General features: G+C 44.2%; 1 long non-coding RNA gene across 1 annotated transcript in view; it reads right to left on the reverse strand.

Moving 5' to 3' along the window:
- Positions 1-9,578: 9,578 nt before the first annotated feature.
- Positions 9,579-14,064, reverse strand: part of LOC309336147 — a 29,060-nt gene continuing 24,574 nt past the window's right edge. Inside the window, exon 3 of the long non-coding RNA XR_014153913.1 lies at positions 9,579-10,307. This is a non-coding gene — a long non-coding RNA (uncharacterized lncRNA). The remainder of the gene's footprint in view (positions 10,308-14,064) is intronic.

Raw genomic sequence — 14,064 nt, forward strand, 5'->3', positions numbered from 1 at the left:
TGCTGAAACGAAGGAAGGCTCTAGGGACCTTCAGATCTCCAGTCCCACACTTTCCCAATACAGCTATTTCAACATAAGCAGCAGTCCTGCAAGCACTTCCTCGGAAGTACCATATTTTTTGCTCTATAAGACGCACCAGACCACAAGATGCAACTAGTTTTTGGAGGAGGAAAACAAGAAAAAAGATATTCTGAATCTCAGGAGCCAGAACAGCAAGAGGGATCGCTGTGCAGTGAAAGCAGCAATCCCTCTTGCTGTTCTGGCTTCTGGGATAGCTGCGCGGTCTGCATTCGCTCCATAACACACACATTTCCCCTTACTTTTTAGGAGGGAAAAAGTGAGTCTTATAGAGCAAAAAATACGGTAAGTCCTTTTGAACTGGCTGAAACCGACTTCTTCTGAGTAAGCAAGCATAGGTTCAGGATGCTTGCGTTCTGATGTAAACCTTCCCCCGTTGCATTGCCTGGCTTTACTTTCTCAGGATGACAACCTGGCTAGCTGGCCTGACTCAATTGATAGGCCTGTCTTGTCTTCGAGCCGCCTTATCAGACAACATCAGTGTTGGTCAGACTTCATAGAATTTATTGAGCCAAGCCTCCTTTTCCAATGATTTGCTTGTCACATTTGAAATGGCTGTTCTGGGTTGTGTTGGTGTGCATGGGGGGGGGGACTCTTTAATCAAATTTTTAGATAAATTACATCAAGGCCATGAACTGGGCATGTTTTTCCTAACAAGTAACCTGCTGATTAAATGTAAAATGAATGAATTAAAAAATATAAAATGTACCTGCAAATGTGCATTACAGCTGGTTAGAGTTCAGCCCAAAGTCTAACATGCCAGGGCTCCAGCCAGCCTAGAGGTCACACTCATTTGACCCAAAAGCTCTGCCTTAAGCTCAGGTGCATGGAGACTGGTGGCCATCGTTTCTTTTGGATCTCATACAATGGATGGGATGGGGAGGGGATGAGAAGTGGCTCACCCTTTCAATTACTTGGGCTTCTCTGCACTATGCAAAATTGATCTTTCCCACCTCCCTTCCGCACAGAAGTGAAGGGAACAGGAAGTACAGAGTATTTGTGCTTCATGATCGTCCTCATTCTAGAAGATCTGAAGTGTCTTTCTGTGATGAGGGGATGGTCCTCTGCTGGGGTCGAGTCAATTTGAGCTTCTCATTTTTCCAGTCTTAAACTCAGTTCGCCACATAAGTTTGCAAATGCTTTTAAATATCTCCCTAATGATATTAATTTATTTAGGGACGCGGGTGGCGCTGTGGGTTAAACCAGTGTTTTTCAACCACTGTTCCGCGGCACACTAGTGTGCCGCGAGATGTTGCCTGGTGTGCCGTGGGAAAAATTGAAAAATTCGAAAGATTTAAAAATAAAGTATTTTATAATTTTTTCATATTTCTGTTTACTTACTATTTCATAATAAAGTAATTATAAAATAATTTCTTTGTGTTTACTTGATTCCTATTCAAGAGAATTACTTTCTATATAGTCAATATAGGCACAGAGGTAATTTTTTTAACATTTTCTAATGGTGGTGTGCCTCGTGATTTTTTTCATGAAACAAGTGTGCCTTTGCCCTAAAAAGGTTGAAAAACACTGGGTTAAACCACAGAGCCTAGGACTTGCCGATCAGAAGGTTGGCGGTTCGAATCCCCGCGACAGGGTGAGCTCCCATTGCTCGGTCCCTGCTCCTGCCAACCTAGCAGTTTGAAAGCACGTCAAAGTGCAAGTAGATAAATAGGTACCACTCAAGAAGGTAAACGGTGTTTCCGTGCGCTGCGGTTTTCCTTAGTCATGCTGGCCACATGACCCGGAAGCTGTACACCGGCTCCCTCGGCCAATAAAGCGAGATGAACGCCACAACCCCAGAGTTGTTCGCAACTGGACCAAACGGTCAGGGGTCCCTTTACCTTTAATAATATTAATTTAACCTTTAATTATTTAATATTAATAATTTCCCAATAATGTCATCATTATTAAATAATTTCATTAAAGTATGCATTTAATGCACACTTTGTCTGGTATATGAACTTATATGCACATTATTTGGTTGAATTCTGAACTGCAAAATGTGTGGCTTTCGAAGGATGAATGCATTTCAGTTGATGTTTTCTTTCAGGAAGGATCAATGAGGTAGAGTCACCTTCAAAAGGAAACTGAGCCAATTTTCTCCCTCACTTGTATCCAATGCATACTATTAAAAGCACTGCCTGTTTTAATATTATGCTCATATCCTGGGCCTGAGCCCTACTGTTCAAAATACAGGTGGGGTCTGTTTTAATTTACACCCGTGGTGATGGGATGTAAGAAAAGCCACAACACGTTTGCCCAGCACTCCAAAACTGCATCCTCAGGATGGCTTCGGCAAACCATTCTCAATGGAAAGTCACATGCAATCTCCTTGGCTTTGGCATAATAATATCATCATCATCATCATCATCATCATCATCATCATCATCATCATTTAATTTGTATGCCGCCTTGCCATAGTTAAAACCATACTCAAGGCAGCTTACAATGAGAAAATATATACATTATTCAAAGCATAATGAAAGTAGCCAGAAACAACAAACAAAACAATAATCGAACAATTTCCACACAAATCATTATAAGATTTAAAAATAAAGATACAAAAAAACAAAAACAAAAAAACAGGGGGTGGAAGTGGGGGGAACCCAACAAAACCCCACCAGCAATACCCCAGCCCAAAAGTCTGTTCAGCAGCCTCGGTTTTTGGAGCTGGAGTCGGTCACGGCCCCACCTTCCCTGACCAGGTAGAAAAGGCCTGCAAGGCAGGGAGCAAGTCTTTAGGGCTAACAGCCAAGATGGTATCTCAAAGTTACAACTTTGATCCCTTTAGGTGGGCGTTGTGCTATATTACAGAGGTTACACATGTTACAGTTTTAAAAATCCAATTCCGGTTTGAAGAGGAATACAATAAGCTTGCAGCTTACATGCATTTAATGAGCACATTCAGCTTTATGCACCTGGTAAAAAAATATTTTATTTTATTTTTAAAGTGGTGGGGTTTCTGAGAAAATGACTTTGACAATCCCACCCACCATTGAACCCAATGGGTTTTGACCAAATATGATATTGGCTTCAGGCATGATCCCTGGAACATAGCTCCCCACATAAACTGGGGGCTTACTGTAGTTTCTTGCAGGGGGCGGGTGGTAAAAGTTGGGGCAGGGAGCAACTTAAAACACAGGCCTTACCCAGCAGCAGATTGCTTGAAATAAGGTAGATGGACTCTTGTTCCAAATAGATGAGGAAGAGTTTGACCCAGTTTGAAACATTCCCAAAGGATCACGTGAATCAACTCTTTATGAAATGAATTATAATTTCGGAAACATAGCAAAGGCAGAGTCAATTACATCTCGACATTCTCAGGAATATTTCTGGTCAAAGGGATTCCTTTCTTCCTGTTTTCCTAAAGTATCTTTTTACTTTAAAAAGGGAGTGAAAGGAACCGGTGAGCTTCAGTCGGCTTCTTTAGATGATGCTGCCCTGAGACTGGCCCATAATATGTGCACATAAGGCACACAAGGAACTGATTTGAAGCGGAATGGTGTGTTGTGAGGGGAATGGGGGGGGGGGAGAGACTACATAGACACACAAAGCACTTGGGGCCTTTGTACCACAAGGACAAGGAGCTGGCAAAGTGAGGAGCTGGAAGTTATTGTTGGCACAGAAAATCCCTGTTTGCAGAAAAAGAAAGGTGGGTAAAGGGGAAGGAAACATTCCATGAAATGGGCATCAAGGCAAAACAAAAAACGAAACAAAACACAAAACCCCTGCTTTCCCCTGAAGAAAAGGAAACATCAGGAAATGCCTGGTCTCAGAAAGTCAGAGGGAAACACAATTTGCCTACCAAAAATAAAAGGCACAGTAAGCGAAGATTGACACAAGAGAGGAAGTAGTTGCTCATTTCTTCTTTGACACCTCCAGCGTCCAAATAAAGTTTAGTTCTGCCGCTCTTTGTTTCCCTCAGTTTTGCCCCTTAGGGCCGTGCCTCTCAAAACTGTTAATTGTTGTGCGTGCCTTTGACAGGAGGCAGATAGGGAGTTGGACTACAGGATTCCATTGACGACTAGCATAAAAAAAGAGAAGGAAACTGTCCCATGCATGTTCTCCTTCCGACCGTAATGTGTGCGGCTTGAGGTTTGCCCTTCAACATCTTTCTTCACAGTGGGAAAAAGCAATTTCTCTGAGATACAGTTCCATGGGGATCCATGGGGCATCTTCCTGAATCAGTCTCCTGGTGGATAGGAGGCAAGCATCTGAGCCATGGGTGACCTGTGACTCCCTGGAAGACCCAATGATCAGGCAGGGATATAGGGATCAGGCAGCCCTTGAGGTATTGTGGACCCAGGTTGCAAAGGGCCTTTTAAATTAATACAAGAACCTTGAACCTGGCCTTGTGCTTAACGAATGAGGTTCTTCAGTTTAATAAGGTAATTGGGAAGCAGGTCCTGTAGTGGGCTTTGTGGAGTACATCCCTTCCAGCTCTGCACTTTCTGTGAGACTTCAACTTCCCCACCTCTTTGTGTAAGCACTGTCACAGTTAGCATAATATACGCTAAATATTATTATTTCCATGCTGTGTGGCTGATGGGTTAGTGAGAATTTCTCCCTCCTTCCACTATTTGCCAAAACACCAGCCAAAGAAAAGAAAGAAGCCTTTTTTAAATTCAAGAAATAAACTCAAGGACTGTGCACACACACACACGAAGAGAGAGAGAGAGAGGGAGAGAGCAGTCTCCTCCATGATCCGTCTGAATACTGTGTTCACCAACTCATGTGGCATTTGCAAGAACTGTCAAATGGCCAGCCCAAGTCTACATGTCAAATGGACACTCCACACAACCATGTTACTGTTCATAGGAGGAGAAAACATCGTTACTCTTGATCCACCGTGGATTTAACTTGAAAGCTTAGCACTGTGGTTGCATGGAAACAACTCTGGATATGTATGGCTGGGCAGGCTAGTGAGGGTTGAAGTGTGGTGAGAAGGGGCGTGAGAGGCCTGGGAGATGTGTTGAGGGCCCAGACCGGTGGCTCCCCAGCCCTCCTTTAAATGAACGAGCTCTTGCCTGCACAGTTAAGAACTTTTAGAAATATATCAACAGACTTCCTTGCACAAAGCTTCTAGGACTCACTTTATTGATGACTTTTTGTTGACACATCTCCTGACAGCCATTTCCTTTTGTAGCCATACTGTGGAGTTGTCCCTGCAGGCAAGCTGCCTTGTGAAGAGACTGGGCGAGGAGGTGAGGGGGGGGGACCAAACCCAAAATAAAACACCGCAAACAATGGAAGCACCTTGTTTAATGTCAATAGTTACCGCTTGTCCGCTTTGAGTAATCATTTAAATCATTAGCTCCTGGTGGTTGCTAGCAAAGCCCATTCTCCTCAGCTCTGGAGCAGGTGAATAATGGTGTCAGTCCAGCGCTAGGCCTGCATTCCACAAGACAAAAGCAAGGTGGCTCTTGCTGGAGTGAGTGTAAACGGCAAAGGAAACATGGACGCACAGAAACGAGCATGATTTACGGATCTGCAGCAAACAAGCGCTTGGGCAGGCTGGGTGTTGAATTATTCGCTGGGGGAGGAAGGGAAGCAAAGGACTTCATTTCTGAGGGGGAAACTGAGGAGCTGTCGCCCCCCTGCCAAATGCAAACACATTTCTCCATGTTCCAGTTATGTCACTATCTGTACACAATGTTCTGGCACTGCTTTCCAGTTCTAAGCCCCCAATGTATTCATGCTACAGTCAAACCTCGGTTGTCAAACGCAATCTATCCCGGAAGGCCATTCAGCTTTCAAAACGTTCGACAACCAAGGTGTGGCTTCCGATTGGTTGCAAGAGCTTATTGACTCAAGTGGAAGTGGCGTCAGACATTTGGGTTCCAAAAAATGTATGAAAACCGGAGCATTTACTTCTGGGTTTTCTGGGTTTGGGAGCCAAAACATTCCAAAACGGAGGTGTTCAAGAACCAAGGTTTGACTGTACACCTTTGTTTGCTATCACTTCTGTACCTCAGTAACCTAGGAAGCTGCCTTATACTGAGTCAGGCCATTATTGTCCCCACTGACTGGCACTAGCTCTCCAGGGTTTCTGTCAGCTGTCTCTCTCCACCCTACCTGGAGATGCTGAGGATTGAACCCGGGCCCTTCTGCATATGGTCTACCTCTGTGCCACAACCAGTTCCAGTCCAGGACTTCTTGTGAGCATCTCATGGAACCATAGAGTTGGAAAGGACCTTCAGGGATCATCTTGTCCAACTCCCTGCAATGCAAGAATATGCAGCTGTCCCTTACAGCAGTGTTTCCCAACCTTGGGCCTCCAGCTGTTTTTGAACTACAACTCCCATCATCCCTGACTAGCAAGACCAGTGGCAAGGGATGATGGGAATTGTAGTCCAAAAACAGCTGGAGGCCCAAGGTTGGGAAACACTGCCTTACAGGGATCGAACCTGCAACTTTGGCATTGTCAGCACCACACTCTAACCAACTGAGCTAATACCTTGGAAGATAAGAAGAGCCTGCTGGATCTGGCAAATGGCCCAAGTGGCCCATCTATTCCAGCCTCTTGTTCTCACAGTGGCCAACCAGATGCCTGTGGGAAATCCTCAGGCATGACCTGAGCACAAGAGCCCTCTCCCGCTCTGCAGTTTCCAGCAATATTCAGATGTATAATTGCCTCTGACTGTGGAGGCAGAGCATACTCATTGTGACTAGGAGCCACCCGCTGATAGCCTTATTCCCTACGAATTTATCTAACCTTCTTTTAAAGCCATCTAAGTTGGTAGCCATCACTGCCTCCTGTGGGAGCAAGTTTTGTACTTTAACTATGTGCTGTGTGAGGAATTACTTTCTTTTTTCTGTATGGAATCTTCAAAGATTCAGTTTCATTGGAGGTCCATGAGTTCCAGTGTTATAAGAGAGGGTGAAGATATTTTCTCTCTCTATTTTGTCCATGCACACTTACTTTTATCTACTTCTCTAATGTCACCTGTTATTTGCCTTGTCTCTGAACCAAATAGTCCCAAATGCTGCAACTTTTCCCTTGATCATCTTGGTTGCCCTTTTCTGAACTTCTCCCAGCCCTTTTTGAGGGGAGGCAAACCAGAACGGCACACGGTATTCCAATTGTGGTCGTACCACAGATCTGTATAACGGCATTATGATACTGGCAGTCAGGGACAATACAGCCAAGTCGATGCCCCTCAAGATTCATATTCCCAAAAAGCTTGCATGATCAATGGTAGCTAAATATCATCAATGGAGTTTACATCAATGGTCCTGGATTTGCCAAAGTAGGCAATGTCCCTCAAAATGTCCCTCAAAATGATCCTCAATAGGAGATGCTCTGAATTCATCAGTGACTTCAGCACACCTCCAAAATGGGGGAATTGCTTATTTGTAACTGCAAATTCACTGGAAGCTTCCAAGGAAGTGTCAAGCACTTGCATGAGTTTATAAAGCTATATGTTAACCTTTTCTTATATATAGGCAGACCTTGCGGTAACACAAATGCAAGACTGTGTATTGCTTTCTTGTTTGCTCTCAATCTCTTCCAGGCCTCCTGGAGTGACCTTGAAGGAGAAAACGGCTGTGGTCCTTCATGTTATTGAGGTGATAACAGATTTGCAGCCATTCAACCTGTCTCAAGCAAGCCAGAGCTTTTATTTTATTGCAGTTCCATGTGGCACCAGTTCTGCCTGCTGAGTTAGCCTTCCCCCATCCCTCATTTGTCTTATATCAAATGAACATATATGGCAGCTTTAAGCTCAGGCAAACCACTAGTCCATCCATTGCAGGCTTGCCTGCTCAGAGGTCTTTCCCTGCCCAGTGACCTGCAATTCTTCATCTGGAATGAAAATTTGTGCTCCAGAAAAGCAGAAAAGCTCTACCACTGAGCTATGGCCACTGCCCAAACATCTTTGCGTGGTTTGAAGTGTATGAAAGGGGTGTGGGTGGGTGTATGTCAAAGTGCCTCAGGTATGCAAGGCAAGGAAAACTGGGTGGCAGCTGAAGGTGTAGAATGTATACCAGTGGTTCCCATTTTTTTCCTTGCATGGGCCACTTGAAAATTGCTGAAGGTCTTGGTGGACCACTTAATAATTTTCTGTCTGATGTAGCAATTGTTATGCGCTGTGCTAGATGCTGTATGTTTTTTCATTGCACTTCATGGCTTCTTTTATCTTGTGTGGTATGGCATTTTATTACAGATTGAATTAAAACTGAAATACAATAAATAAAAGAAGCAGTAAACAAACAATTAAAATCCATATTAATATTTAATTCAGTGAATGCTGCATCTCTTGTCTTCAACCACAAATCCACAAACACACCATGGAGCATCTGCATGAAGCTTGTGGGCAGCAACTGGAGCGCCACAAACCAGTTTAGTGACCCCTGGTCTCAAGTCCAAACTAATTATACCACAGTCTCTCTATACATCTGTCTTCCACGCAGGAGAAATAAGAAGAGTCCTGCTGAAGCACACTAAGAAGAAGAAGAAGAAGAAGAAGAAGAAGAAGAAGAAGAAGAAGAAGAAGAAGAAGAAGAAGCGTAGTTTGGATTTGATATCCTGCTTTATCACTACCCTAAGGAGTCTCAAAGCGGCTAACATTCTCCTTTCCCTTCCTCCCCACAACAAACACTCTGTGAGGTGAGTGGGGCTGAGAGACTTCAGAGAAGTGTGACTGGCCCAAGGTCACCCAACAGCTGCATGTGGAGGAGCGGGGAAGCGAACCCTGTTCACCAGATTACGAATCCACTGCTCTTAACCACTACACCACACTGGCTCACTGTCCAGCATCCTGTTCCCCACACTAGCCGTCCAGATGTCCATAAGCAAGACATGAGGCCAATAAACCTTTCCTGCGGTTGTTCCCCCAGTGAATGGCATTGCATCTACACTGTTCTGATTTTATCAGAAAGAGGGAGAGAAGTGCCCTGCCAGCCACTTCCCCTCTCCATTCTCCTGCTGCTTCCCTTTTCTCCACTGACTTTTTAAAAACTCCAGGGTGAATGAAAAATGTGCTTGGGGGCAAATGCGACTTAAGTTGGGGAAAGCAGATTGTTCTATCAATATCATCCCACCCAAGCTGAAGGAGATGATGTGGGGACACAGAATTTTCTATCTGCTGGCTGGAATCAACCTCAGAGTAGCAATTTTGAGTGGACTGATGGCTGTCAAAGGAAGGGCGAAATGGTCAACCACTGCCCCCCCTAAACCTGAGGGTACCTGTAGCTGCTTTGCAAATAATGGAACAACACAGGACTTGTAAACTGTCCCTGTGCAGAAGAATGCCACTGATCTGTGGAATTCCTTCCCACTGAGAATTGCTAATATCTGAGCACTTCCTGAATGTGGTATAAGGCTTTAATGGCCAGGAACAGGGTAGTATGATGAGAGTTCATGAAGAGAATTTTTTTATATATAATGGCTGCCGCAAGGTTATTGGTTGCTAAAAATTGGAAATCAGAAGAAGTACCATCAGTGACAGATTGGCAACATATATATTTTTTTATGATTGAATTAGCAAAAATGACGGCAACAATTAGAATGCAATCTAACCAAAATCTGAAACAGGAATGTAAGTGTGTAGAAGAATACATGACCAAAAGATGCTCCAACAAAAATTTATTGATATGCATAGATTGATTTCACAATGTTAAGTTAAACAGATGTACAAGAATGTATGTTTAATTAAGATACAAAAATACAATCACAATAATAAAGTTATAAAATAAAAACAAGGAAGTCACACATGGGTGGAGGGAAGACATAGGGCAAGAAATAAGAAGCAAATAAGAAATGACTAAATGTTGGTACATAATGAAATGGGGAAATGTGAATTTACAAATATAATGAATATGTAATACTATGTAAATATTTCAAATACGTATCGCGACATCAATCAATCAATCAATCAATCAATCAGAGCTCAGTTTTATTATTCATGCAAGTACTGTGTTTTAAACATCTCCATCCTGAGCCTTTGGAACAATCATGCTACAAATCAAAGGCTGAAACATACACAGAGGCTACTGTGGGCCCTGAGACTTGTGGAGATCAGATGCCCTGAATTACTGAATCACATCCTTGACCAGAAAGGTTCTGCGGTTGTGTTCACATAGAACCCTCTTTTCTTTTAGCATTCAGCCTCTCCTTCCAAGTAAGTCCATCTCAACAACCAACAGCCAGCAGCACTAACCTGTTGTTCAGTAAGTTCTGAAGAGATTCTTCCACCCATGCATGCAACCTACTTACCCAGTAGAAGCATCTATGGATTAGGAGAAATGATATTTCTTTAGCAGGAATATACCACCCCAGCCCCTTCACTCTCAGTCTCTTATCTGGGCATCTGTCCACTCAATCACCCCTTACACATCAAGCCAGTTGGGATTGGCTACTGGATTGGGGTGATCCAGTAGTCAATGTTTACTGAGACGCTTGAAACCCCTTCTGAAGTCCTGCTTCAAAGACTCCTGTGCAAGTATAACTGTCATGAGATAAGAGAAGCCCTCTTATGGGCTGGTGGAAACTGCTTAAAGGAGAGCAAACAGGATAGGTGGGTGGTTCACATGATGGAGTATAATCAAGAGAGTCCCCCAATGCTTTTACATTTATTCATAAGGGATCTGGAAACAGGGGTGAGCAGTGAGGGGGTTGAGTTTCCTGATGGCACCAATTTAAATTTAGTGCTGTGAAAGCAAAAAAGGATAGCAAAGAGCTCCAAACAGACCTCTCCAAAGGTCAATAAAGGACCAAATGTGGTTTGGTGCTATCTGATTGTAGGAAACCATGTGGTGGGGGGTGCTGATGGACCAAATAGTACTTTGCTCTTTCTGCATCATAGGGGGTTGGACTAAATGACCCTCTGGAAACCTTCCAACTCTGTAGTTCTATGATTCTATGCTCCAGTGGGGCTCTTATGTGTCTGTATCCGCTGCATTTAACAGCACCCAAAATCTGCCTGCTAAGGCAGGCTCTGAAAACTAAGACTCCTTTGAGGCAGTGGTTTTCATCCAGTGTGCCATGGCACTCTGGGGTGCTTTGAATGAAGGTCAGGAGTACCGCAGGCAACACTGGCCTCTGTTCCTCTCTCCTTCCCTCCCTCCTCTGATGCCCTCTCGCATCTCTGCCTCCTAAAAGCTTGCACAGCTGTTTGTTGCAGCAGCCCTGGCTACAAGCTCCCCAGGAGAATGGTCTTCTGGGGCTGGCCAGGGGGTGCTGGTTGCCAGGAGCTGAGGTGGCCTTGGAGCAATCAAGCCAGGGAGCCCAGCTAGACAGTCCACCAGCCCTTGCTGTTGGGAATGGACAGACAAGTCCCAGGCCCCTGTGGGGCAGTGTGAGAAGGCACCTCTCTTTGGGGCAGGGAAAGCAGCTCAAAGACCAGGGGCATCAGCTGTGGCTGCCCAGAGGACTCCCAAGGAGAGGGGAGAAGAGAGGAGGCTGAGGGAACCCTCCACAAGGGAAGGTGTTCAAAAAAGGGTGAGAGGCTGCCAGCTCTGCAGACAAGGGGTGACACAACTGGGCTCCTGAGCCCCACAGGGGTGCCACAGAAGGAATGCAGTTGGTCAAGGGAGCCATGGACTCAAAAACGTTGAAGACCTCTGCTTTAAGGATACAAAGATGCCACATAACTCATCTTTCAAACCAAGACTGCAGAGCCACATTTGCAGAGCACACATCAACTTGCTGTCATCGTTTGTTGTCTTTTTGCAAGTGAGTAAATTGCAGCTCGGGTGGTGCTGTGGGTTAAACCACAGAGCCTAGGACTTGCCGATCAGAAGGTTGGTGGTTCGAATCCCCGCGACAGGGTGAGCGCCCGTTGCTCTGTCCCTGCTCCTGCCAACCTAGCCTAGCAGTTCGAAAGCACGTCAAAAGGCAAGTAGATAAATAGGTACCGCTCTGGCAGAAAGGTAAATGGCATTTCCGTGTGCTGCTCTGGTTTGCCAGAAGCGGCTTAGTCCTGCTGGCCACATGACCCGGAAGCTGTACGCCGGCTCCCTCGGTCAATAAAGCGAGATGAGCGCCGCAACCCCAGAGTCGGTTGGACGACTGGACCTTATGGTCAGGGGTCCCTTTACCTTTACCTTTAACCCAGATTACCTTTGTTATCTTAGCTCCATATTAAAACTAAAACAAAACAACAAACCCATCCCAAACAAACCCCATGTTTTGGAAAACGCCAGTATCTTTTCCAAAGACTGACCAGTAGGTGGCGCTCCCCACCAGGAAATCAAACTGAAACCAATTATATGTTCAATATCACTAGAAATCATTGCTGTTGATAGAGATAAATGGGTAATGCACTACCTGTGTAACAATAGTTTTTTTTTTAAGTTTTTTTTAAAAAGAAAAAAGAAAAATTGAACTTTTCATCAGCTGCTAATCATGATTTTTTAATGCTTTGCTTTGCATTTTCTGGGGAATAAAACCTCCAGGGAGCCCACTCTTTTGTGGGAAATGAAAGGGCATTACAAAAAATGAATGTACATGGATTCTAAATATTTCAGGTTGTATGACTTTGTGTTTGACCTTAGCAGAAGATGAACTAATCCTGCAATATAATAGACTTTCATAGAGATATGGAAAATGGCTGCTTTTTTATCTCAGTTGCCATGGGAACCATCAGGGAGAAGGCCTAGCTGAGATGCAATAGAAGGTTATTAAATGTGCGCTTGTGTATATTGGAAAAATACAGCTTTTTGTCATCCTGTGTCACTCATAGGTCTTTAATACGTAATGTTTAGGTTATTAATAAACGAACACAGGTCCATTTTTAGAGGGAACAACTGTGAATGTAGCTGTAAAAAAAAAGTACAAGTTGAACATTTGCAAAAAAGAAAAAAGAAAACCTCTTTAATAGAGGCAGAAGTGTGCAGTTGGCTCCCTCCCACCTCCCCCCCTTTTTTTTAGCTGTTGCAATTTTACTCCAATTCCCCCTGAAGTTTTTATGCTTCTCTGTAACTAAAGTAAAGAAAGATGCCACAGGAAGCCAGTCCCACTATTTAAAATAAAACTAAAACCTTTCTTTATTTCTGGGGGGGGGGAGGGGGTTAAGATCTACAATGGACTGATTTTACACCTCTCCTTCCCTGTCTTTGAACTTGCCAGCGGTATTATTTGCATAACACTTTTATCCGGCCTTGATGCATTTGTGTGTGCTTGAGCTTTGCTGGGAAATGGAGGAAGAAAACATCTATGGGAATATTTTTCAGCACCAATGTTCCGTATTACAGCTTAGCTTTTCTTTCTCTCCCTTCCTCATTTTCTTTTCTTTTTTCTTCTTGAATCAAGAATCAAGCTGATCCAAATAGTGATACATTCTTGGGGGTGGGGGTGGGGGGTTTGGCATAAAATGTCTCTCTCCAGAAGACGCAAGGGGTGCCATAATCTTCACCTTTCCTCTAAAATCATGACTGTGTAGAAGGGACAAGCAAAATCCGGGTCCGTCCATCCCTGATTTGTGAAGAGCAGTGATGAATCTCCAACTTTAAACATGGGTTACTGAAACTTCTAGAGAAGGACTCCAGTCAACCTTAAAGGAATTTTCTGTTTCTTTGCTCAGGAGCAACAACGTGCAGATAAAGATGCTAGGGCTCCAATGTGTACACATTTGGACACAGCTAGTATACAAGGAATATAATATTGCTTGTGGGGCTGAAGCGGGAGCCTGAGTGAAAAGGGCGAGGAGGAAGCATCGAAAGCCCAGCATGCTGCAACAACAGATCTCCTGCAATGAATAGCTTGCCTTCCACCATTGGGAAAGAGCAGCGAAGGAAACTGAGCAAGATTCTTGATTCGCTCCCCTCTGTTAAAAGACCAAAACATTGAAAGCAAATAAAAAACAACAACGGGGATAATGAAAAGTGAGGAAAGCCAAGCAGGGTTCCTTCCTGTCCCCCAGGTCTGACTCTTGGTCCGGCGGCAGGGTTAATCCTGATGCAAAGCGAGCTCCGCAGGTCCCAGCAAACAGAGGGAGCCATGAGAGATCAAGGGGGAACGAGTTTCGACCCCCAGCTCCCCAAGTG

The sequence above is a fragment of the Podarcis erhardii genome, assembly GCF_964252035.2.
Source record: "Podarcis erhardii genome assembly, chromosome: 2".
Classification (NCBI taxonomy): Eukaryota; Metazoa; Chordata; class Lepidosauria; order Squamata; family Lacertidae; genus Podarcis; species Podarcis erhardii.